The 26,299-nt window shown below is 42.0% G+C and overlaps 1 protein-coding gene across 1 annotated transcript in view; it reads left to right on the top strand.

Annotated features, from left to right (window-relative positions):
• The window catches only part of LOC122935548 (protein limb expression 1-like), a 75,917-nt gene that overhangs the window by 153 nt on the left and 49,465 nt on the right, over positions 1–26,299 (top strand). The gene's annotated exons all lie outside the window — the stretch shown is intronic.

Genomic DNA, 26,299 nt, shown 5'->3' on the forward strand with positions numbered 1-26,299 from the left:
AAGCCAAAAACATTTGCCACGTACGGTAACTCTTTGCCACATCAACTCTCTAGGTTAAGGTTATGCGGAAGGTTTGCGTACAGGGATAGGCATAAAATATAAGTTATAACACCATAGGATGTGCAAAACAATACCCTCAGCTCTGCCGCATTTGTCATTAAATTTATTCCAAAGTGTCCTCTCCCTTATTCCTACAACCATCCGAAACATCTACTCCCAAAATGAACAAAGTAAGAGCTGACATAGAGATTCACTCATGCACATTTACTGTTTTCTGGATCTGTAACATTATGGCTAAGATGTCATCTTGCACATAGCCTTTGTCTGATTCGCTTGTTGGCCACGGCCGGTCAGTGAAAATTGTTGTTCTGGCCCAAAACAACAGAAGTTAAAGCGATCAGTCGCAAATCAATATCTGCCATGATCTTGGCATGATACAGACCTGAAGGTCTGTTGTTTGCCTTGATCACCTTTCCAAGTATTGTCAAAGACTGCATCCGTCACCCAATCACTGTTATCTATGGTGTTACATAGGACTGCAAGTTACCTCGTCTACATTATCTGTACATAGAGGGTTATCACAGTATTATCTGTGGTGTTACATGGGTCTGCAGGTAACATTTTCTACAATATCTGTACCTAGAGGGTTATCACTGTGTTATCTCTGGTGTTACATAGGACTGCAGGTAACAATTATTACGTTATTTGTACTCTGTTATCACTGTGCCATCTGTGGTGGTACATGGGACTGCAGGTAACAATTACAAAATTTTCTGTAACCAGTGAGTTATCACTATGTCATCTGTGGTGTTACATAGGACTGCAGGTAACATTTACTACATTATCTTTATTCAGAAGGTTATCACTGTGCTATCTGTGGTGTCGCATCCCATCACAGCTATGGTTACAGGGAGGAGGGGGTTATCAGTGATTGATAGCATTGTGTGTATAAGAGATCGCTCTGTCACTGATTACTCCTCCCCCCTGTACCCATAGCTGTTCGCAGGAAGTGGAAAAAGCAAAGATATATGAATAAATTACAGGTTTTACTGAATCTTTTCCATCAAAACTATATATCAATCTTCTTGGCTTCTCCTTCTCTATAACATGGTTCAGATTGCATTGCGTTTTGTGGTGAAAGGTCCTCTTTAAGGGTCCTTTACCTTGCCTGGGCAGATTATCACTAACAAGTCTTCATACAAGCTCTCTGTATCAATTACTTGCTGGTGTAAAGCTGCCACCGATTACCTATAAATGACCGAAAGGTTAACCTTGATCATTATTTGCCAGCAGCAGATCCCACCATCTAAACAGCAATGATTCTTTGGAGGAGATCGCTGCATGTAAATGTAGAGGCCTCCTCAAATGACGAGCAGGCGATTTGTCGAGAAGGAATGTTTGCATCCCGACAATCATCTACTCCATCTGGCCATGTAAAGGGGCCTTTAGAAGTAAATGGAGAGAGACATGCATGTGGAGTCACCTCCTCATACACTGCAGTAGGCAAATAAAGCTCTGTTCTCGAGAGTCCGCATCTATTGGACTTGTATGGTAAACCCACAGAAAAGTCAGAGATGGGAAATTGGGAATACCCCTTAAATGATTTTCACACACAATTTGAAGTTTACCCTATGGTTGCTACATGGGAATCCACCCTTATTAACAGATTCCCCATCTTTCATGATGTATCGCCCAGCTCCACTCAGTAACTGCAAAGGCTTAGAGCAGTTGTGTACTTAGATATGACTGGGCCCCACAGCAAATTTTTTAATGGGCCCCCTCCCCCAGCAACTTGTTCGCAACTCTCGAATCCTGTGCAACCCCCACTCCTGAGTAGCAGCTTCGTCTGTTTTCTACAGTGTAACTATATATAATGTAATTGTATAATACTGTTGAGGGGGCCCTGTATATAAAATCTGTTAAATCCTCCTCTTAGGTGGTCCCCTTCTGAGTTCAGGCCCCAAATCAGCCGCTTCCCCTATATCTACACCCCAGGCTTAGAGGGAACAATGGCAGTGACGTGACCCCATTCATCCAGAAGTTTACAGGATGGGGACCACACTGCTGAAGGGAGCAAGGGAGCCAAACAGAGCTTTGGTTAGTGCAATGGCCAGGATACGGAGATTTAAGGTTCTGATTTGTCGTGACTCCAATTGCAGCGTGTGCAGGGTACTACCCCAGGGCCCTTCCAAGGTGTTATAATGTATATCCCAGATTAGGAATGCCAGAGTGGTATGATTGCTTATAATGTCTCTATAGGGTGGTGATAATTCTGTCAACGGTGTTTCCGTTTCTTTAATGAAGATAATTTGTATCCAAGCAGTATACAGCCTTGGTCTCTTAGTCCCAGCAGGTTTTTAGCAATGATTGGCAGGAATGAGTGCTTCTGCTTTACATGTGGGGAGCTTTCAGGATAAGTAGTCTGCTTGGTAGCTCTGTAATTGTGACAGGAATTAATCTTCTGCACTTTTCTATAACTTCTGCTGTATGGGGGCAGACTAGCTGAAGAGGAATGGCTTCTCCTAGGTCTCTGGACTTATCTCTCAGATTTCTCAGGGAATGCTTTCTTCCTGGAACTCTGGAGGTTGTAGTTTCTGCTTCTTTTCATCCAGCTGAGGCTGAAGCTGCTCAGTCTGGGGATATGATCAAGTCTCAGCCGAGACAAGATCCTTGCTGTCTTCCCTATGCAGGGGATCTCCTACACACACACACACACACACACACCCTACCTCTAGCAGGGGGTGGGCTATACTGATTCTAACTTCCTTCTTCACCCATGCTGCAGGATGTTGGAACAGCCCACTTCTCTCACAGATGGGGAGCTAAGCTGGAATAATCCATTCCTGCCTAGATACACTAAACTAGGACTTGTACCTGACCAATGCATTGCTGCCATCTGCTGGTGAACCCGGGAAATTACAGGAACAATTGTATTTAACATGGTTTTATATGCACATTTGTGAAGACATAATATAAATTACATCAGATGACAATACACAGGCTCTTAGAAGATAGTAGCGGGGTAGAGGCGTGTAGTAACACAACTCTGGGGTGTTACATTAGCAGGCGAGTACGGGTTTTTGAACACGCCCAATGTGCAGATACTGCTGGACAACCCTTTTAAATATTTGAATCTTTCTAAACCTGTACCTCAATAGTGAAAAATAGGACAATATACAATAGGATGGATAAGAGGTAAAACCTCCTATCATTATTTACCCAAAACATTGCAGGATTAAAACGTGTAAACACTCCTATAGGGTAATGAATTTATTAAAGAAATAATTCTGCGTCCCATCTGAAACACATATTTCATCTGCACGTTTGTGGTTTTTGAAAAGTTCTAATATGGTCATCAGAGAACTGTGAAAAGCCTGTTCCAAATCTTCCACTTGCCTAAACTAACAGCCTCACGTGACCACTATCAGTTGCTGCGCACAGTTACAGAACATTTCTAGAAGTAGAGACATTTTATTTTTAATCCCCAGAACAGGTCGTCCAAACTTTTCTGCTTTTCTCTTAGATGTTAACGATCAAATATGCGTAGCTCAATGTACTCAGTGTCTCATAAACACAGATTAACTTCTATAAACTGAAGACAGAATCATGCCACTAAATTTTTCTCCAAAACTTGTAGATCTTCTCAGTCGTCTCTGAGGAGCTGGGTTAATAAGTTTTGTGACCTCAAATCTTCAATTAATGTTTTTATTGTTTTATTTTTTTCCGTCCAAAATACATCTAGAAAATGATATAAGATGTCACCCACAATGAAGGTGCGGGAGACAGAACAGATGTCATCAGTTTTTACATTGGATATGAAGAAACGCTGGCTATTAGCAAAGCGAGCGCAGGGCAGGAGCTCCCATTTCACATTGTTGCTCTACCCTGCTAAACCCCAAATGCTGTGGAGCTGGCGGAGGAGATGGGTCAAACACCCCCAGAGCTTCTGGTCACAGAGAAGCACACGTGTTAGATGTTTGGCCTAAAATCGAGACCCATGTGTGCAAGGTTTGAGAAGAGCAGCAGTGGTTTCCAGTCTTTACAGCCTTTAGTTTAGCCAGAGAGGAATCTGTACACCAGTATACAGCGGTGTACAGGAATATAAACTCTAAAGCGCAATAGGCTATGGAACTTTAGGCTCCTATTTCGCTAGTAAAAGTAAAAAAATAAAAATAAAGTATAAAAATAAACAAGTCAAAAATAATTTCAAACTTGTTTAGATAAAGTGTTTGTGAAGGTCGAGGTACACTTTAACCACTTCAGCCCCGCTAGGTGAAACCCCCTTCATGACCAGGCCTACTTTTTACACTTCGACACTACACTACTTTCACCGTTTATCGCTCGGTCATGCAACTTACCACCCAAATGAATTTTACCTCCTTTTCTTCTCACTAATGGAGCTTTCATTTGGTGGTATTTTATTGCTGCTGACATTTTTACTTTTTTTGTTATTAATCAAAATGTAACGATTTTTTTGCAAAAAAATGACATTTTTCACTTTCAGCTGTGAAATTTTGCAAAAAAAAACGACATCCATATATAAATTTTTCGCTAAATTTATAGTTCTACATGTCTTTGATAAAAAAAAAATGTTTGGGCAAAAAAATAATGGTTTGGGTAAAAGTTATAGCATTTACAAACTATGGTACAAAAATGTGAATTTCCGCTTTTTGAAACGGCTCTGATTTTCTGAGCACCTGTCATGTTTCCTGAGGTTCTACAATGCCCAAACAGTAGAAAAACCCCACAAATGACCCCATTTCGGAAAGTAGACACCCTAAGGTATTCGCTGATGGGCATAGTGAGTTCATAGAACTTTTTATTTTTTGTCACAAGTTAGCGGAAAATGATGATGATTTTTTATTTTTATTTTTTTCTTACAAAGTCTCATATTCCACTAACTTGCGACAAAAAATAAAAAATTCTAGGAACTCGCCATGCCCCTCACGGATAACCTTGGGGTGTCTTCTTTCCAAAATGGGGTCACTTGTGGCGTAGTTATACTGCCCTGGCAATTTAGGGGCCCAAATGTGTGAGAAGTACTTTGCAATCAAAATCTGTAAAAAATGACCGGTGAAATCCGAAAGGTGCACTTTGGAATATGTGCCCCTTTGCCCACCTTGGCATCAAAAAAGTGTCACACATCTGGTATCGCCGTACTCAGGAGAAGTTGGGGAATGTTTTTTGGGGTGTAATTTTACATATACCCATGCTGGGTGAGAGAAATATCTTGGCAAAAGACAACTTTTCCAATTTTTTTATACAAAGTTGGCATTTGACCAAGATATTTTTCTCACCCAGCATGGGTATATGTAAAATGACACCCCAAAACACATTCCCCAACTTCTCCTGAGTACGGCGATACCAGATGTGTCACACTTTTTTGCTGCCAAGGTGGGCAAAGGGGCACATATTCCAAAGTGCACCTTTCGGATTTTGCAGGGCATTTTTTACACATTTTGATTGCAAAGTTCTTCTCACACATTTGGGCCCCTAAATTGCCAGGGCAGTATAACTACCCCACAAGTGACCCCATTTTGGAAAGAAGACACCCCAAGGTATTCCGTGAGGGGCATGGCGAGTTCCTAGAATTTTTTATTTTTTGTCGCAAGTTAGTGGAATATGAGACTTTGTAAGGAAAAAAGAAAAAAAAAGAAAAATCATCATTTTCCGCTAAATTGTGACAAAAAATAAAAAATTCTAGGAACTCGCCGTGCCCCCCACGGAATACCTTGGGGTGTCTTCTTTCCAAAATGGGGTCACTTGTGGCGTAGTTATACTGCCCTGGCAATTTAGGGGCCCAAATGTGTAAGAAGTACCTTGAAATCAAAATGTGTAAAAAATGGCCTGCGAAATCCGAAAGGTGCCCCTTTGCCCACCTTGGCTGCAAAAAAGTGTCACACATCTGGTATCGCCGTACTCAGGAGAAGTTGGGCAATGTGTTTTGGGGGGTCATTTTACATATACCCATGCTGGGTGAGAGAAATATCTTGGCAAAAGACAACTTTTCCCATTTTTTTTATACAAAGTTGGCATTTGACCAAGATATTTTTCTCACCCAGCATGGGTATATGTAAAATGACACCCCAAAACACATTCCCCAACTTCTCCTGAGTACGGCGATACCACATGTGTGACACTTTTTTGCAGCCTAGATGCGCAAAGGGGCCCAAATTCCTTTTAGGAGGGCATTTTTAGACATTTGGATCCCAGACTTCTTCTCACACTTTCGGGCCCCTAAAAAGCCAGGGCAGTATAAATACCCCACATGTGACCCCACTTTGGAAAGAAGACACCCCAAGGTATCCAATGAGGGGCATGGCGAGTTCCTAGAATTTTTTTTTTTTTTGCATAAGTTAGCGGATATTGATTTTTTTTGTTTTTTTTCTCACAAAGTCTCACTTTCCGCTAACTTAGGACAAAAATTTCAATCTTTCATGGACTCAATATGCCCCTCACGGAATACCTTGGGGTGTCTTCTTTCCGAAATGGGGTCACATGTGGGGTATTTATACTGCCCTGGCTTTTTAGGGGCCCTAAAGCGTGAGAAGTCTGGAATATAAATGTCTAAAAATGTTTACGCATTTGGATTCCGTGAGGGGTATGGTGCGTCCATGTGAGATTTTATTTTTTGACACAAGTTAGTGGAATATGAGACTTTGTAAGAAAAAAACAAAAACAAACAAAAAATGTCCACTAACTTGTGCCAAAAAAAATGGCTGAATGGAGCCTTACCGGGGGGGGGGGGGGGGGGGGGGTGATCAATGACAGGGGGGTGATCACCCATATAGACTCCCTGATCACCCCCCTGTCATTGATCACTCCCCCCCTGGTAAGGCTCCATTCAGACGTCCGCATGATTTTTACGGATCCATGGATACATGGATCGGATCCACAGAACGCATGCGGACGTCTGAATGGAGCCTTACAGGGGGGTTATCAATGACAGGGGGTGATCAGGGTAATCAGGGTGATCACCCCCCTGTCACTGATCACCCCCCCTGTAAGGCTCCATTCAGACGTCCGCATGATTTTTACGGATCCATGGATACATGGATCGGATCCACAGAACGCATGCGGACGTCTGAATGGAGCCTTACAGGGGGGTTATAAATGACAGGGGGTGATCAGGGTAATCAGGGTGATCACCCCCCTGTCACTGATCACCCCCCCTGTAAGGCTCCATTCAGACGTCCGCATGATTTTTACGGATCCATGGATACATGGATCGGATCCACAAAACGCATGCGGACGTCTGAATGGAGCCTTACAGGGGGGTTATCAATGACAGGGGGTGATCAGGGTAATCAGGGTGATCACCCCCCTGTCACTGATCACCCCCCCTGTAAGGCTCCATTCAGACGTCCGCATGATTTTTACGGATCCATGGATACATGGATCGGATCCACAGAACGCATGCGGACGTCTGAATGGAGCCTTACAGGGGGGTTATCAATGACAGGGGGTGATCAGGGTAATCAGGGTGATCACCCCCCTGTCACTGATCACCCCCCCCTGTAAGGCTCCATTCAGACGTCCGCATGATTTTTACGGATCCATGGATACATGGATCGGATCCGTAAAAATCATGCGGACGTCTGAATGGAGCCTGACAGGGCGGTGATCAATGACAGGGGGTGATCAGGGAGTGTATATGGGTGATCACCCGCCTGTCATTGATCACCCCCCTGTAAGGCTCCATTCAGACGTCCGCATGATTTTTACGGATCCATGGATACATGGATCGGATCTGTAAAAATCATGCGGACGTCTGAACGGAGCCTGACAGGGGGGTGATCAATGACAGGGGGGTGATCAGGGAGTTTATATGGGGTGATCAGGGGTTTATAAGGGGTTAATAAGTGACGGGGGGGGGGGGGTGTAGTGTAGTGTAGTGTAGTGTGGTGTTTGGTGGGACTGTACTGACCTACCTGAGTCCTCTGGTGGTCGATCCTAACAAAAGGGACCACCAGAGGACCAGGTAGGAGGTATATTAGACGCTGTTATGAAAACAGCGTCTAATATACCTGTTAGGGGTTAAAAAATTCGGATCTCCAGCCTGCCAGCGAGCGATCGCCGCTGGCAGGCTGGAGATCCACTCGCTTACCTTCTGTTCCTGTGAGCGCGCGCGCGTTCACAGGAAATCTCGCGTCTCGCGAGAAGACGCGTATATGCGTCCAGGAGGAATAAAGCAACCACTTCCCGGACGCATATACGCGTACGGCGGTCGGGAGGTGGTTAAATACCCCACCTAGCTCGGAGATTGGACACTGTGACCGGAACCTGACTGGCTCAGCATCTAGGCTCATTGTTATAGCTGGAGCTTGACTGGTCAGCATGGCAAACCTCCCAGCACAGAATTTGGGCTGGTTGGTAGTAACCTCCCGACAACCAACCCTTCCCGAACCCCCTTTTGGCTGACATGTCAAAATGACAGATGACTACCGTAGTTTTGAGCGAACTTGTGGTTTCATGTTCAGCGTACAATGTTCGGGTTATCTAAGAATTCCGTTATAGACCATAACTTGGGGTCCATGGTAGCGAAATCCATAACTGAATTCTTAGATAACCCGAACCTTGTACACTGAACTTGAAACCACAATTTTGCCCAACACTACACGTGACATGATCACTGCAGCCAATCACTTTTTTTTAAGTGGACACCACTGAGGTCACTGCTGCAGCCAGTGATTGGTGGGGGACGTGGGAAGTGGCAGCACAGGGGAGGTGGGAAATTTCCTGTTTTCCAAGAACTTACAATACTTTAAATTTACCATGTTCATCTTGAAAAAAAATTAAAATTATGAATGCTTAGTGTATATAGTGTAGCCATATATGTTAGAAAATGTTCTTGACACATGGTTACCACTTGGCATGAGTATTCTCTTTTTAGCATGTCTGGCAGCTATGCGCCATAATACTTCTTTTGTGCATTACTGGAAAGCATAGTTGAGTAATCTTCATGGTGCAGAGGCATACCACAAATATGATATATTTTTTTTTTACCTTGAGAATATTTGAGAAACATGTAAGTTAGGATTAAACTCAAGTCCACCACAATACAACTTAATTTAAAATGGTTATTCATAGGAAATATACAATTTCTCATAAGACGGCTGGAAGGGTTGGAATGGGTTCAGGTGGGCTATTGAATGTTTTAATGACCACGGTAGACTACAGAAGTCAATGCAAATCATGCATATATTAACATCAGATAGGAATCAGTCCTTCCTAGCAGAACTTTTAGATCTACCAAAGTCATGCTTACATTTCAGGTAAAATGTCTGCTAACAGGCTATCCCAGACTTCTGCATTTATTTTGAATGGCACGACATTACTCAGACTTGATTTATGTTATGTACGGTGGTGGCTCTTGGCCATAAAGAGAGATTTTCCTGATACTTAACATTTCTAAGGCAGCCATACAATTTAAAACAACAGTCCTTGGAATACTATGGTTTGTAATCTAATTCAGGCATCATGATGGACAGGATGATAATTTTTGTTAAGTTTAGTTTTTGTTGATTTTGTTGAGTTTTGGTATTAACAACGGCTTTGTTCTATAAGAAGGAAGGTTAGAATTAGCTTAACATAACACAGGTTTTCCTTGCTACTTAAGAAACCCCACAGAACTAGGTATCTTTGTTCTTACACAACCTGGAGCAGATGTATTCAGCAATAATACAGCAATGCCTAAAAAAAATGCTAGTATTTAATTGTCCACCCAACTTTTCGCTAGTGAATCGGTGATTCTTGTCTTTCAATTTGGTGTAGCATAATGGTCTTTACCATTGAACTGGTTCTTCTTTTCATACTATATGCTATTATCCATATTGTCCATATTATCAGGTCTGCCTAGGTTTCCATCCTGCAGAATGTCTACCCCAGACATGGGCAGTCAAAGACAGAAGATCGGTATCTGGGTCCCTTGCTCTCCGATAGTGCCTCCTCATGTCTGTCTGACAATCAAGCAATAATTATGAGCCAGGAATTTCAATAGCTCAGTCCCTATCATCCAATATAATAGGTTACCAAAATCTAACATTAAGAATCTACTAGCTGCTTTTAGGGTATGTTAATAGCAGATTTGTTGCACAGCTGGAAGATTGGTGGTATATCGCTAGGATATGCCACCAATATCAGATAACTATCTCTAGAATGAAGGTCCCAAAGAGAACATAGAAATGCATGGCTGCCCTCCATTCATTTCTATGGGATTGCTGAAAATAGCCAAGTGTGCTACTTGGCTGTTTTCGGCGCTCCCATAGAAATGAATAGAGGGCGGTCTCGCATGTAACTTTTGAACTTTGGTCACTCCGTTCTAGAGATGGGTACAGGTCCCAGAGGTGGGACCCACACCTCTCTGATATCGCTGGCCATCAGTGTTCCAGTTGAGACAACTCCTTTAATGTGACTGCCCCATCCAATTGAATAGGACTTAAAATCTGAAACGGATATATAGTACGATGCAGAAACACACCCATTAAGATGTATGGACGGGACTTTTCGTTAGAGAAAGAAATTGTGAACAAACCCTATCCATAAGGGTACATCCACATGGGGCAGATTTTTCACTGTGGAATTTCCACTGATGATTGTTCTATGATTTTATGAGGACATCCTTAAAGGAAGCCTTGGCAAAATCCATATGTGCCACATGGCGATTTGTTTGTGAATTTTACTGCATGCTTGCTGTGGAATTGATTACAAAGTGTGAAATCTGCAGTGAAAATCTGCAGCATAAATTGATATGCCACAGATTTAAATTCCCCACTGCAGGTGGATTACACTGCAAATTCCACATGGATTTTTCATGCAGCATGTGCAGGAGACTTGGTAAAATCTCACATGCTTTGCAGCTGCTCTGTACACTGGATTTTCTGCCTGTAATTTCACAGCGATACATCTGCAGCTGAACAGATTGTAAAAGTAACAGTGTGCCCTCTTACCCTCTGTGCCCATATGCAGCTGCACTGGTTGAACAAAAAATATGCCCTCCCCTGCCTTATGGGGTGCATGCCATCTGTTTAGAGGGTAATTGCCCTATGCTCATGCATTAATCATAACCTTAGAATTTCTTGATGCTATTTGTCTGAATAGGGGGTACATTGAGAATCATTGAACTAGACTCTACAGCGGTGGCAGCAACTGGTCATCTCTACATGTGGTGCAAGCCTCCCTTTTCCATTTGTGCATATAGGCAGAACAGCAGAGTGTATGGAGCTGTGTACTGCTTGTAGTAGAATATATCAGACACAGGGGCTCAAACTCCATTATTAACAGACTCTGGTTTTGTTTTTTGTAGCTTATGTGTGGCCACCTCTCCACCGAATATGGTGGGCAAATATGGTACATTGCATGTGCAGTCCTCCAAGAGAGGCTAAGCCGCATCTTTGGTTCCCATGAAGTGGTATGTTGACTACCGGTGAATCTAAGAATGATGGAACTGATTAGCAGACGGGTTTTTCCACTGCTGATATTGGCATAAACCATAAAGTTAGCGAGGGTTGTACCGCTTGTCCATTCCAATGTTTTTTTCTCATACCAGGCTTGGACATAGACATGTTATTGTGTTTACTGGGCAACTTTGCTTATGTAGTGGTAACAGTTGATTCTGGAAAACTATTTTTCTTTTTAAATCGATTTTATAGTTTTTTTCCATTTGTTATTATTTACTGGTCCTCTGTGATGTTTTTTTTTTTTTTTTTTGGGGGGGGGGGGGGGGGGATTTACTGCATAATTTTAAGTGTATTGTACACTCCTGGCACCATAGATTACTCTTCAGTTTGATCAAAGCAGCTTAGTATTCTTTGCCAAACATCCCCATGCGGAGTTCTGCCAATGACTGGAGAATAATTCAATGCAAGAAGCAAATAAAGTAAGTCGAACCAGCATAAAAATTATCTAAAAAGACAAACACAGAAATGTCTGTACATACATGTATATGTGAATAATTTGAGTTTAAAGGTTCAAAGAAAAAGCTAGACAATTATGAGCTAGTTTGTAGTTCTAGTTTATAGAAGTTTAACTTCTATAAATGCAAAATGACTTGACCATTTATTGAGAGATCATGTTGGACGGTATGTTTTGGACAATGATATGGTCACCAGTAGCCAACATGGTTTTATGAAAGCGAGGTCTTGTCAAACCAGTTTACTTTGGTAATGGATGAAAGTGTCAATAGCTTTAAGAAGGGAATTGGGTCTCTACCATTTAGCGATATTTGCCTTCCTCTGGATCAACATGGGTTTGCAAGTGTTAAACAGTAGACTTAGGTGGTTTTTAACCAACTATGTACTGTTTTCCACATTCCCATGAATCGCCTCTTTATAAACACCTTAATGTTAACAAAAAAAAATGAAATGTGAACTTTCCTATGGGGTCATTCTGTCTTTCCATGGATTTGAGATTTTATTTTATTTTTTATATAAAATGTTGCAGGGATTTAGAAATCAGCACAACCCATATGCTCTGCTACAAACCGGATTCCGAAAAAGTTGGAACACTATACAAATCGTGAATAAATACTGAATGCAATGATGTGGAGGTGCCAACTTCTAATATTTTATTCAAAATAGAACATAAATCACGGAACAAAAGTTTAAACTGAGAAAATGTACCATTTTAAGGGAAAAATATGTTGAATCAGAATTTCATGGTGTCAACAAATCCCCAAAAAGTTGGGACAAGGCCATTTTCACCACTGTGTGGCATCTCCCCTTCTTTTTACAACACACAGACGTCTGGGGACCGAGGAGACCAGTTTCTCAAGTTTAGAAATAGGAATGCTCTCCCATTCTTGTCTAATACAGGCCTCTAACTGTTCAATCGTCTTGGGCCTTCTTTGTTGCACCTTCCTCTTTATGATGCGCCAAATGTTCTCTATAGGTGAAAGATCTGGACTGCAGACTGGCCATTTCAGTACCCAGATCCTTCTCCTACGCAGCCATGATGTTGTGATTGATGCAGAATGTGGTCTGGCATTATCTTGTTGAAAAATGCAGGGTCTTCCCTGAAAGAGATGACGTGTCTGGATGGGAGCATATGTTGTTCTAGAACCTGAATATATTTTTCTGCATTGATGGTGCCTTTCCAGACATGCAAGCTGCCCATGCCACACGCACTCATGTAACCCCATACCATCAGAGATGCAGGCTTCTGAACTGAGCGTTGATAACAACTTGGGTTGTCCTTGTCCTCTTTGGTCCGGATGACATGGCGTCCCAGATTTCCAAAAAGAACTTCGAATCGTGACTCGTCTGACCACAGAACAGTCTTCCATTTGCCACACTCCATTTTAAATGATCCCTGGCCCAGTGAAAATGCCTGAGCTTGTGGATCTTGCTTAGAAATGGCTTCTTCTTTGCACTGTAGAGTTTCAGCTGGCAACGGCGGATGGCACGGTGGATTGTGTTCACTGACAATGGTTTCTGGAAGTATTCCTGAGCCCATTCTGGGATTTCCTTTACAGTAGCATTCCTGTTTGTGGTGCAGTGTCGTTTAAGGGCCCGGAGATCACGGGCATCCAGTATGGTTTTACGGCCTTGACCCTTACACACAGTGATTGTTCCAGATTCTCTGAATCTTCGGATGATGTTATGCACAGTTGATGATGATAGATGCAAAGTCTTTGCAATTTTTCGCTGGGTAACACCTTTCTGATATTGCTCCACTATGTTTCTGCGCAACATTGTGGGAATTGGTGATCCTCTACCCATCTTGGCTTCTGAGAGACACTGCCACTCTGAGAAGCTCTTTTTATACCCAATCATGTTGCCAATTGACCTAATTAGTGTTAATTGCTCTTCCAGCTCTTCGTTATGCTTAAATTTACTTTTTCCAGCCTCTTATTGCTACTTGTCTCAACTTTTTGGGGATTTGTTGACACTGGGAAATTTTTAATCAACGTATTTTTCCTTTAAAATTATACATTTACTCGAATTAAACGTTTGATCTGTCATCTACGTTCTATTACAAATAAAATATTGACATTTGCCATCTCCACATCATTGCATTCACTTTTTATTCACGATTTGTTTAGTGTCCCAACTTTTTTGGAATCCAGTTTGTATAATGAACCAATAACTAAAGGTGCTCATAAAAATTAGATTCCTAAAGGCTTCCATTACTCATATTATCACACATTTTGAAATCCAACAAGCCCAATCCTTCTTTCCCCTGGAATCTGCCGTGGGGGGGAATATTGGTTCACCACAAAATACATTAGTCAGCTGATTCCCTGGAGATTGGTGGGTTCAGCCAACCTTAATTTAACGTATAGCTGCTATGGAACCACTGTTTGAATCAAGACAGAGGTACTTTCACACTTGCGTTGTTTGATTCCGGCAGGCAGTTCCGTTGCCTGAACTGCCTGCCTGATCAGGCAAACTGTATGCAAATGCATGTCATTTTTTCTGACTGATCAGGCATTTTTCAGATTGATCAGGAGCCTGATCAGTCTGAAAAATGCATTGCAATACCGGATTCTGGTGTCATCAGGCACATTTTTGAATGTCTGCGCATGGGTCCGTCAATGCGGCAATCTGAATGCCGGATGCGGCACTAATACACTCCTATGGAAAAAATTACGGATCCGGCATTTAGGCAAGTGTTCAGTTTTTTTGGCCGGAGATAAAACTGCAGCATGCTGCCTTATTATCTCCGTCCTGAAAAGTAAAAAAGACTGAACTGAAGACATCCTGATGCATCCTGAACAGATTACTCTCCATTCAGAATGCATGGGGATAAAACTGATCAGTTCTTTTCCGGTATAGGGCCCCTAGGACGGAACTCTATGCCGTAAAAGAAAAACGCTAGTGTGAAAGTACCCAAGTGATTCTGTAACAGTTTGTTCAGCCAAGGGGCGGGATAGACAGACAGAACATATACTGTAGCGGAGCTCATTAGCCCAAAAATACATGCAAATGCACACAAACAAAAAGAGGCATTAACCTCTACACATCAACACATGGCTCTAGATGCACACCCACAAGTATCCAGCAACCAGTCCACATGGCATACAATGGAACACCGTGAATAGAAATCCTCACGCCCTTCCTCCAGAGGACAGATGCCCACAAACATGGTGGGCCAGTACGCACAAGACAGAGGCAGATGTGCACATGGCTCTAGATGCACACCCACAAGTACCGGCAACCAGTCCACACGGCATACAGTGGAACACAGTGAACAGAAATCCTAAAAATGGCCAGCTTTAGAAGGTGATAGCATCAGACATTAGTGACCTTTTTAAAGTTATTAAAACCAATGGTATCTGAACTACTGGGTGTCACCTCAGTTAGCCTCAGAACTTGGACTATGTCTTTCACAACTTGACTAGTCTAGTGATTTATAGGCATCTTTCAGTTTCTTGCCCAACCTCCTTTTTGGCGAACTTAATTTCCTTAGTGTGCTACAGTGCCATCTCAGCTCTTAGAAGTCTGAAAACTTACTTACTGCAATGATTTGAAATCATTTTCCTCTGAAAACCAATTTTTGAGTTTTCAGCAAATCCCATCATTAAATTTCCTCCAAAGCAAATATGCCGCTTTGTTTAAAGTTGTTTTCACGCTTTGGCAACTCTTTTCGATCTTTGTTGGTGTGGGCCAGTAGAGTGACAGGTTTAGTGCGTGAACTGAAATGTTGCTAATTGTCGAGATATTACAGAAATCTTGACTAAACCAGAGGAATAGTCAGTTTCCTGGCGCAGGAAATATATATTGACAGACCGGCCTCAACACAACTTTCTGCCTCTTGTAGATACAATGATTGGACCAGATTTCAATAGTACCCAAAATAATTCACCATGTGTAACAGAATCTTAGATTGTGACAAAATGTCCCAAGAAGATATTTGCTGCACACATAAATATGTCAAATAAAGTATTTTACTAGCTGAGGAAGAAGGAAAGAGAGGCAAGTAAAGTACAAACAAAAATTTCCACTACAAAGACGGGAAATATAAAAGCACGCAGAAATGTAATAGGTGGGTTTTTTAATGTCCCTGAAATGTTTTCATTTGTGGGAACTTACAGACCTCTTAAGGACAGGCTTACTTCACCCCAAAGTAATTCATAACAAGAGGGTCTCCTGGAGCTTCGGATGCTGCAGATTTGCTAAGCTTATGGCATAGCCTTAAATGCACTTTACCTCTGGGCAATCTTATCTGAGCTGATTTCTACATTATTAGTGAACCTTTAATAGGGAATCCTTAGAAATGGAGTTTAGTATGTCTGAAGTTAATATTTTTTTTGCCTGATTCTGTAAAAATCTTACAGAAAATAAATATCTACAGATGTTAAATATACAGAACTTTTTATATACGGCACCTGATCATCGGATCATTATATAGCAGAGCCGTGCTACTGTACAGCTTCCAATACATGAGGCCTAGGTTATAGTTAGGCTACTTTCACACTCGCGTTTGGTGCGGAGCCATCTTGTATCTGCACAGACGGATCCGTACCAATAATGCAAATGCTTGTATCCGTTCATAACGGATCCGTTTGCATTATTCATAAAAAAAAAGTCTAAGTCAAAACGGATCAGTCTTGACTTACATTGGAAGTCAATGGGGGACGGATCTGTTTTCAATTGCACCATATTGTGTCAGTGAAAAACGGATCCGTCCCCATTGACTTACATTGTAAGCCTAGACGATCCGTTTGGCTCCGCATCGTCAGGCAGACTCTTAACCCCTTAAGGACCGGGCTCATTTTCACCTTAAGGACCGGGCCATTTTTTGCAAATCTGACCAGTGTCACTTTAAGTGCTCATAACTTTAAAACGCTTTGACTTACCCAGGCCGTTCTGAGATTGTTTTTTCGTCACATATTGTACTTCATGACACTGCTAAAATTGGGTCAAAAAAGTTATTTTTTTTGCATAAAAAAATACATTTTTTACCAAAAATTTAGAAAATTAGCAAATTTCAAAGTTTCAGTTTCTCTACTTCTGTAATACATAGTAATACCCCCAAAAATTGTGATGACTTTACATTCCCCATATGTCTACTTCATGTTTGTAGCATTTTGGGAATGATATTTTATTTTTTGGGGATGTTACAAGGCTTAGAAGTTTAGAAGCAAATTTTGAAATTTTTGAGAAATCTTCAAAATCCCACTTTTTATGGACCAGTTCAGGTTTGAAGTCATATTGTGAGGCTTAGATAATAGAAACCTCCCAAAAATGACCCCATTCTAGAAACTACACCCCTCAAGGTATTCAAAACTGTTTTTTCAAACTTTATTAACCCTTTAGGTCTTCCACAAGAGTTAATGGCAGATAGAGAAACAATTTTGAAATTTCTATTTTTTGGAAAATTTTCCAATATAATCAATTTTTTCCAGGAGTAAAACAAGGGTTAACTGCCAAACAACACTCAAAATGGGTTGCCCTGATTCTGTAGTTTGCAGAAACACCCCATATGTGGTGGTAAACTACTGTTTGGCCGAACGGTAGCACATAGAAGGAGGGGAACACCATATGGGTTTTGGAAGGCAGATTTTGCAGGACTGGTTTTGTTTATACCATGTCCCATTTGAAGCCCCCTGTTGCACCCCTAGAATAGAAATTTCAGAAAAGTGACTCCATCTAAGAAAGTACACCCCTCAAGGTATTCAAAACTGGGTTTACAAACTTTGTTAACCCTTTAGGTGTTCCACAAGAGTTAATGGCAGATGGAGAAACAATTTTGAAATTTCTATTTTTTGGAAAATTTTCCAATATAATCAATTTTTTCCAGGAGTAAAAGAAGGGTTAACTGCCAAACAACACTCAAAATGGGTTGCCCTGATTCTGTAGTTTGCAGAAACACCCCATATGTGGTGGTAAACTACTATTTGGCTAAACGGCAGGACATAGAAGAAGGGGAACGCCATATGGTTTTTGGAAGGCAGATTTTGCTGGACTGGTTTATTTACACCATGTACCCTTTCAAGCCCCCTGATGCACCCCTAGAGTAGAAACTCCATAAAAGTGACCCCATCTAGGAAACTACGGGATAAGGTGGTTGTTGTTTTGGGACTATTTTAGGGGTAAATATGATTTTTGGTTGCTCTATATTACTCTTTTTTGAGGCAATGTAACAAAAAAATTAAATTCTAAAATTGTTTCTACATTCGCTATTTAGTTTTGTGGAACACCTAAAGGGTTAACATAGTTTGTAAAGTAACTTTTGAATACCTTGAGGGGTGTAGTTTCTTAGATGGGGTCACTTTTTTGGAGTTTCTAGTCTAGGCTACATCAGGGGGGGCTTCTAATGGGACATGGTGTCAAAAAAAAAACTGTCCATCAAAATCTGCCTTCCAGAAACCGTATGGCGTTCCCTTCGTTCTATGCCCTGCCGTGCGGCTATATAGCCATTTACGACCACATATGGGGTGTTTCTGCAAACTACAGAATCAGGGCCATAAATATTGAGTTTTGTTTGGCTGTTAACCCTTGCTTTATTACCGGCAAAATGGATTTAAATTGAAATTTTGCCCAAAAATAGGTGTTTTGGCACAGTTTTTATTTTATATTTTTAACACCGTTCATCCGAGGCGTTTGGTCAAAAGTTATTTTTATAGCGACGACTTTTACGCACGCGATGATGCCCAATATGTATGGCTCTCAGACTTTGGACACACTAAGCAGGCATCCTAAAACTGCGGCCCTCCAGATGTTGTAAAACTACAATTCCCACTATGCCCTGATGATGGCTGTAGGTTGTCTGGGCATGCTGGGAGTTATAGTTTTACAACATCTGGAGGGCCGCAGTTTGAGGATGCCTGCACTAAAACTAATATTTTTTGGGGAAAGAAAAATAGTTTTCGTGTCTCCAAAGTCTGAGAGCCATAGTGTTTTATGTTCTCTAGTGAACTGTTGGGGATTATAAAAATTTAGTACTCCATGGAAGTGTGATACTCCCTGAAGCAATTGATAATGCAGAGGCCCGGATGATCGGGGCACGTGTCACACTGAGTTGTGGTGTCCTTCCGTATCCCCCTCTTGTGACACACTCTGCACTTTTTTTGGGTTCGTCCCTTCTTTCCAGTATGGGGGACCACACCTGGAAAGTGTTGGCCAGGGACGATCCGGGCGCCTCCAGTTCCCGAGGTACTCCGGCCTGCTCTTTCCCGGTCCGAAAAGATCAGGTCCTTGAGGACTGCCTCATAGAATTGGAGGAATGTCCCTGTGCTGCCAGCGCTTCGGGATAGTACAAAAGAGTTGTACATGGCAACCTGCACCAAGTAGACCGCAACTTTTTTGTACCATGCCCGGGTTTTGCGCATGGCGTTATATGGCGTGAGGACTTGATCAGAGAGATCAACTCCTCCCATATACCGATTGTACCTCGCACAGGGACTGGGGTGGTGCCGTTACCGTGGATTGTGGACAGCATAAGGACATCCATCACCCTCCTGCACCCTCCTGCCTCCTCCTGGTGGGGGGGGGGGCAAGTGGCAGGGGGGGGTCTGGGTTAGGGTTAGATGGATAGATGGAAGTTTGGATAAGTTTTTTTTATTTTTTTTTTTTTTTTTCCTAACTTACTTTTCCCTTCTTTCCCTGCCTAACGGTGCCTCTCCCTCACTGACCCTAACCTACCTGGGTGGCGATGGGTGCAGGAGGGTGATGGATGCAAGTGGGGGGGGGGCAAGTGGCAGGGGGGGGTCTGGGTTAGGGTTAGATGGATAGATGGAAGTTTGGATAAGTTTTTTTTTTTTTTTTTTTTTTTTTTTCCTAACTTACTTTTCCCTTCTTTCCCTGCCTAACGGTGCCTCTCCCTCACTGACCCTAACCTACCTGGGTGGCGATGGGTGCAGGAGGGTGATGGATGCCGATTAGGGGGACACAGGAGCTGGTGCTGGACGATGCTGCCGGGTGCTCGTGCAGAACAGGAAGAGGAGGGGAGAGAGGAGCGCAGGAAGTTTGAATCTCGCGCCTCTCTCCCCTGCACCAATCAGCACCCTGGACAGCAGTGTTCAGCACCAGGGCCAGCACCGCCTCCTCAAATCCTCGGACTGCGATTGATGGTGTATAATTACGCCACCGATCGCAGTCTTTTTCCGGTTCATCGGGTCACAGGACACCCGAATGGACCGGAAACGCAGAAAACCGCAGGTCTGAATTGACATGCGGTTTTCTGCGATCGCCGATACGGGGGGGTCAAATGACCCCCCCCTGCGTTGTTACGGGATGCCGGCTGAATGATTTCAGCCGAAATCCCGTTCCGATTAACCCCCGCGGCGCCGGAGTTACGGTTTTAAGTCAGGACGTACCGGTACGTCCTCGGTCCTTAAGGACTCGGGAAATAGGGCGTACCGGTACGTCCTCGGTCCTTAAGGGGTTAATAACTTCAGTGGATCGTCTGCCAGTTATGGGGATTTATTAATAAATGCGCCCGTATGTTAAGGTCTCAAGAAGTCTTTACATAAGGGTTTTACTACAATCTGACTTTACAGATCAGTGATAATTACTATATTTAAATGGCTAACATCAGCAGATGCTGACCTTTCAGTTATCTGACCTGTATAAAAATATGCTGATCATCGTGTTCTCAAAGCTCAATACCAAAATCCGAGTCTCCAAACCCATCCTAGATTAGTATTTAGTATTTTGGGAACAAGTAGATGAAGATGTGGGTACTTATCCTGCGTCTAGTTGCATGCCACAACCATGTAGACTGGTGCTTCCCAAGCATTTTCCCTCATTACCCAAAACCTTTTATCAGAAATTCCTAACTGCACAGGAAAACATACAGTATATGACAAGTGAAGAGATCACCACCCGTGGTAGTTTAATTTATTTTCATTTTAATATAAATACTTTTTATTATATATTTATATAAATGTGTTCTATATTTATATTATACATAATACTCATGGCTAACGTAAACGGCTTTTCCAGGATCCACTAGGTTTTGCCTAGTCCCTCTAGTGTGTTTCACCTAATACAAGAATCAAACTCATCTTGTCCCCACCGCGCCTGTCCCCGGCTGTGTTCTGCTATTCTGTGCGTTTGCTATCTTTTATAAGCCATGTCCCCTTGTTAGGCAGATCTTCCGTGCTATCACTCAGCCCCCTCTATTCACACACACACTGCAGAGGTATTAAACTCCCAGCAGTACAGGTGCACACTGGATAGAGGAGACGTCACATGGAGGCTATTAGCATGGTCACATTTTCTTACAAGACCTCTTTGTGGATAGCACAAAAGACTTAAACAAGGGGGGGGGGGGCATACACTATGAAATGTAGACAATGGCACAGAACTTCAATAAAGGCTATATTACTAAGCACCATATAGTCATCTTAGAAACACATTGGTCAGTAGTAACCAAAAAGTAGACAACCCCTTTAATTTGTATGGCTTAAATGTGGCCATACACACTAGTCTAAAGTTGATTAGAATGGAAAGGCTATAGACAACTTTTGTGGCAAAAAATAATACTTTTTAAACAGTTTTTTAATTAAAATGTTCTATGGTGTGTCTTTTACAGTTTACATTTTTACTGCTTCTGTAGACGGTTGAGAAGCGGAAGGAACAGTCTCCACATGCAGTGAGATTGAAAGCTGTGTACTGCAAATGTGGGAAAAATTTGAATAAAGACTAATTGGAGAAATTATTTTGACCCAAGATAAGTGGAATGAAATAATTATAATAAAAAACTAAACCTGTCGATAGCCTGTAACAACAATCAATTATATTAGCTGACTGATGACATAGTAAGGAAAAAATGTAGTAGAATTGCTAGTCGATGAACAAACTTTCCTGTGAAAGAACATTTTAGCCAGATCAATCATTCCGCTGCTGGTTCACTGAACACGTATGGCCAGTTTGAGTGACTGTAATGGCCAATATGGATTTGAATGTGTGTGGCTGCATCAGGGTAATGATCATTCACCAGATGGTCATTCGTTTACCTGCTGTTCAGCCATTAACCTACTTCTGTCTATTGTTTATGGCCTCTTTAAATGTGTTACTTTAATCTGAGCTACCTATTGCATTGTTCTTTGGCAATCCGAAACCAGCAGAATTTTGATTAATGCATTGGCCTCCAAGTGAATCAGTGGGAAAAAAATCAAAGCTTGCCATATTATGCAGGTGTTTTTGTTTTTATGTGCCAGAGAGACCCTTGGACCCCATCAGGTTTCAGGGTTCATTCGCCACTGCTACCGCTGCACCCCCTATAGCATGCACACACAAGCGCTAAACACACCATACACACCCAGTGTTAATCATAACCTGTCAGTTTTCCTTTGTTTTAATTTGTTCTTGAATTCCCTTTGAAATAACAATTATGGGGTTTCTTTTCTTACAACTTGATAGTGCCCCATTCCTGTCAGGAACTTACCCAGCCACGTGCCAGTGCCCAGCTCTTGTAGTAGGGTTGCCATGCCGACCAGATAAGCTCTTGCTGGTCACCCCATCAGTGACAGGATGTCACACCAGTCGGGTCACTGGCTCAGTGTCCAATACCAGAGCTGGGTGGGAATTTAAGTCGGGCACTTTCCGCTTGTCTTTGCCTGTGATTCATACAGTATGTGTCCTGGTTCCTGTTCCTTCTGTTGTGCATTGTGAAACTTTCTACTCCTGGTCTCTGGATTAACACTTTGTCTACTGATCTGGATTCAGTTGTCTCTCCTGGTGAACTGACTTTGATTTATATCTGGATTTACCCCTTCTCTACCGATTTGGCTCCTACTGGCTAGCTGACTATTCTTCTGTACTCCTTGGTCATTCTGATAGGTCTCTGCCTGCGATCTACTTACTCCACAGACTTAACTTGGGTCCCTAGAAGCCAAGTCCATCCGGCCTTGTGATGGTCTCTGGTGAACAACCTAGGGGTAGCACAGTGGCTTTGTGGTTAGCACTGGTGCCTTGCAGTGCTAGGGTCCTAGGTTTGAATCCAGCCGAGTTCACTTTCTGCATGGAGTTTGTATGTTCTCCCCGTGTTTGTGTGGGTTTCCTCCAGGTTCTCCCGCACTCCAAAGCCATACTGATAGGGAACTTAGAGTGTGAGCCCCACTAGGCACAGCTTGATGTCTGTCACCAGAGTGGTGAAGGAAGCATGGTGGCCGTTTTTGAGTTTTGATGGCTGTGTATCTGATCGGTGGCTTTTTTTTACAAGCAAATTCTCAGTTTTTCCTCTTGGAAAACTGCTAATAAATTGACAACAGGGTTGTCCTGTCCTAATTTTCCTGGTCAATGGAGTGTGTCCCTACTCTGTCTGCACTGATAGCACAGTGTGCAAGTATGTAGGTTCCCACCCCTTTGACAAGGAAATAAATAGCACCCCCTTGGCAATTTATTCATACATTTCCATAAGGAACATCAGAGGTATGGCACAAGACAGAGTTTTAAGAAAATGTATTCCAAAATTGTGATGATTATAGGGCATGCAAATATTTACTAAAACAGCTGAGAGAATAGAGGCCTTTAAGAGGCACAAAGACATTTCCATGGGGTATAAACCAACCACTTTTTGGGAAAAAACTAAAAGTCTAAGCTCAGCTATCCTGAACATTTCTGATTAACATATTTTGTGGCTAAGAAGAAAATGTCTCTTACCACAGAGCCGTGTTTTCTTTAGGTTAATTATTGCTAAGAAATCTTCTCAAACGAGCCATGCGTTATTTTATTCAGGCTATCCCTATCAGTGAAACCTAATCATCAATACATTGCAATCCTTCCCTCGTTAAGCCGGTTCCTGTGAAGTTTGCAGTTCACTGAAGGAATTGGCAGGGCTTTTCGTTCCTGCTACATTTAAGTATGGTAATTTGACCTTGCAGTAATAACTTTTGGATGGTGAACAGTTTGGAGAATTGCATTTAACTTCTGGGTGGCAGGTAAACAAAATTCAACCACAAAAATGACTTACAGCTTGGAAGCTTAATAGAAGACAAGCATATACCTAAGATATTTAACTGCTTCCTTGCTTTTCATATATTAGGTGCTTTTTGTAGATAAGACCATATTAAGAAATTTGATATGTACTCCCAGCAGTCCCACTTTTTTATCTACTTGTTTCTCATATAGCATTAAATCTGCCTTAGGCCTAGTTCACATGATAATTTTTTTTGCAAGTGTACGGGCCGTTTTTTTGTGTTCCGTATACGGAACCATTCATTTCAATGGTTCCGCAAAAAAAACGGAATGTACTCCGTATGCATTCCGTTTCCGTTTTTCCGTTCCGTTGAAAGATAGAACATGTCCTATTATTGCCCGCAAATCACGTTCCGTGGCTCTATTCAAGTCAATGGGTCTGCCAAAAAATCGGAACACAAACGGAAATGCATCCGTATATCTTCCGTATCCGTTCCGTTTTTGCTGAACCATCTATTGAAACTTTCATGCCCAGCCCAATTTTTTCTATGTAATTACTGTATACTGTTAATGCCATACGGAAAAACGGAACGGAAAAACGGAACAGAAACTGAAACGCAACAAAAAAACGGACCGAAAAACACTGAAAAAGACATACGGTCGTGTGAACTAGGTTTTAGGGTCCATTCACACATCCGTGTGTGTTTTGCGGATCCGCAAAAAACCAGCAATGTGCGTTCACACATTGCCGGCACTATAAAAGAATATGCCTAATCTTGTCCGCATTTCCGGATCCGGGCAGCACATCATTCGGCCCCATAGAAATGAATGTGGAACAGAATTGCGGACGCGTGAATGAAGCCTTTTATAAACTGGTTCTCTGCCCCCCATACTATTGACCTGGACATATTCTAGAGTTGTACTGTACCTTTCATGAAACTATCTTATCATGGATGGCAGCCAGAATTGTGCCAGTTAAAGGGGTCGTAGAGGATTGGAGAAAATGGCTGTTTTCTTCCCAAAACATCACCATACTCATGGATTTTGTCTAATATTGCAGTTCAGGTCTATTGAAGTGAATGGGGCTGGGCTGCAATAGAACACACAACTGGTGGACAAGTGTGGAATTGCTTTTGGAAGAAAGCAGCTATGTAATCCTGAAGAACTTAGATCCTAAGTATAGGCTATCAATATCAGATTGGTGCGGGGCTGACTCCCAGCAGTCCCACCCATCAGCTGATTAAATGGGCTACGTTGCTGGCTCATATTATTCATATACTGTATATAATTCATTCATAGTTTCAAATGACAATTTTTTAGTTTTGCACCCCTTACTGGTTCCCCATCATCTTTTTCCTATTATCTAGTGTTTAAAGTGGCTTCTCCTCAGGATGGGCCATCATTATGTGATTGGCGAGGGTCATAAACCCTGCACTCCTGCCAATCAGCTTTTTCAGAGCAGGTCCGACGCTGGAACTACACAACTCCGTCCACTGGGCAGTGGACAGACCTGGTTACTGCATTCACTTCATTGGGAGTTCAGTAGTTTCAGTGCCATCTTGATTATCAGAGCTACTGCAGATCAGCTGATTGGTGGGGATGCAGGGTGTTGGACCCCGCCGATCAAGATAGTGATGGCCTATGCTGAGGACAACCTCTATAGGAGCTAGGGTCATCAATGATTTGTCCTAATATAGCACTGTAATAATATTATTATTATTATTATTATTATTATTAACTTAGACAGTTTTTACACACACAGATAATGGATACAACCCAATAACTAGTTATCAAGATATTAATTTGAGCCAAACCATTCACCCATGGACACTGAAACAGGAAATATTAATATTGAAAAAACACTCGGTGATGATGGTTTCTGAATGGTCCATAGTGAAATACAGCTATGATCCTGCCCAAAAACAAAGGGTCGATTCCAGCTTCTGACGTATAAAATAATAAGTTCTTTATTCAGCTTTCAGAGTTTAAGATTATCCTAGTATTGAGAACTCTTAGTAGGACAAACTTTCCACATTGAAATACCTATATGGCCTGGATTTTTAACAGGAGGTTGCCCTTTAATATTTCACAGCACTCCTTACACATAACTGCTAAATGTTACATTCACAGGAGGAAATCCATAAGCTGTGTACTGTTCTATGTAATGATGTGATTTATATACAGCCATACAATTAAGCTGTAGGCTACACTGGCCAGTGACGGGGCAGCCTCTGACAGTGCCTTGGTGAAAAGATTTCTTACCAGTAATCATGGTCATGGAATATACACCCAAAAGTTACAGATATTGTAAGGTCACGCACACTTTTGCCAGTATTTTTTTTAACTCTAAATGCGTTGGAAAATTTATAGCATCTGAATCCAGCAACATTAACGCAGTGCCATTGAAATATTTATGCTGGCTTTTAGATATCCCAGAGGAAAGTCGCGCCCAGAAGTCTACAAAGGGTATTTTTAAGCAGAGAAATCTTCAT

Source organism: Bufo gargarizans, chromosome 1 (genome assembly GCF_014858855.1).
Source record: "Bufo gargarizans isolate SCDJY-AF-19 chromosome 1, ASM1485885v1, whole genome shotgun sequence".
Classification (NCBI taxonomy): domain Eukaryota; kingdom Metazoa; phylum Chordata; class Amphibia; order Anura; family Bufonidae; genus Bufo; species Bufo gargarizans.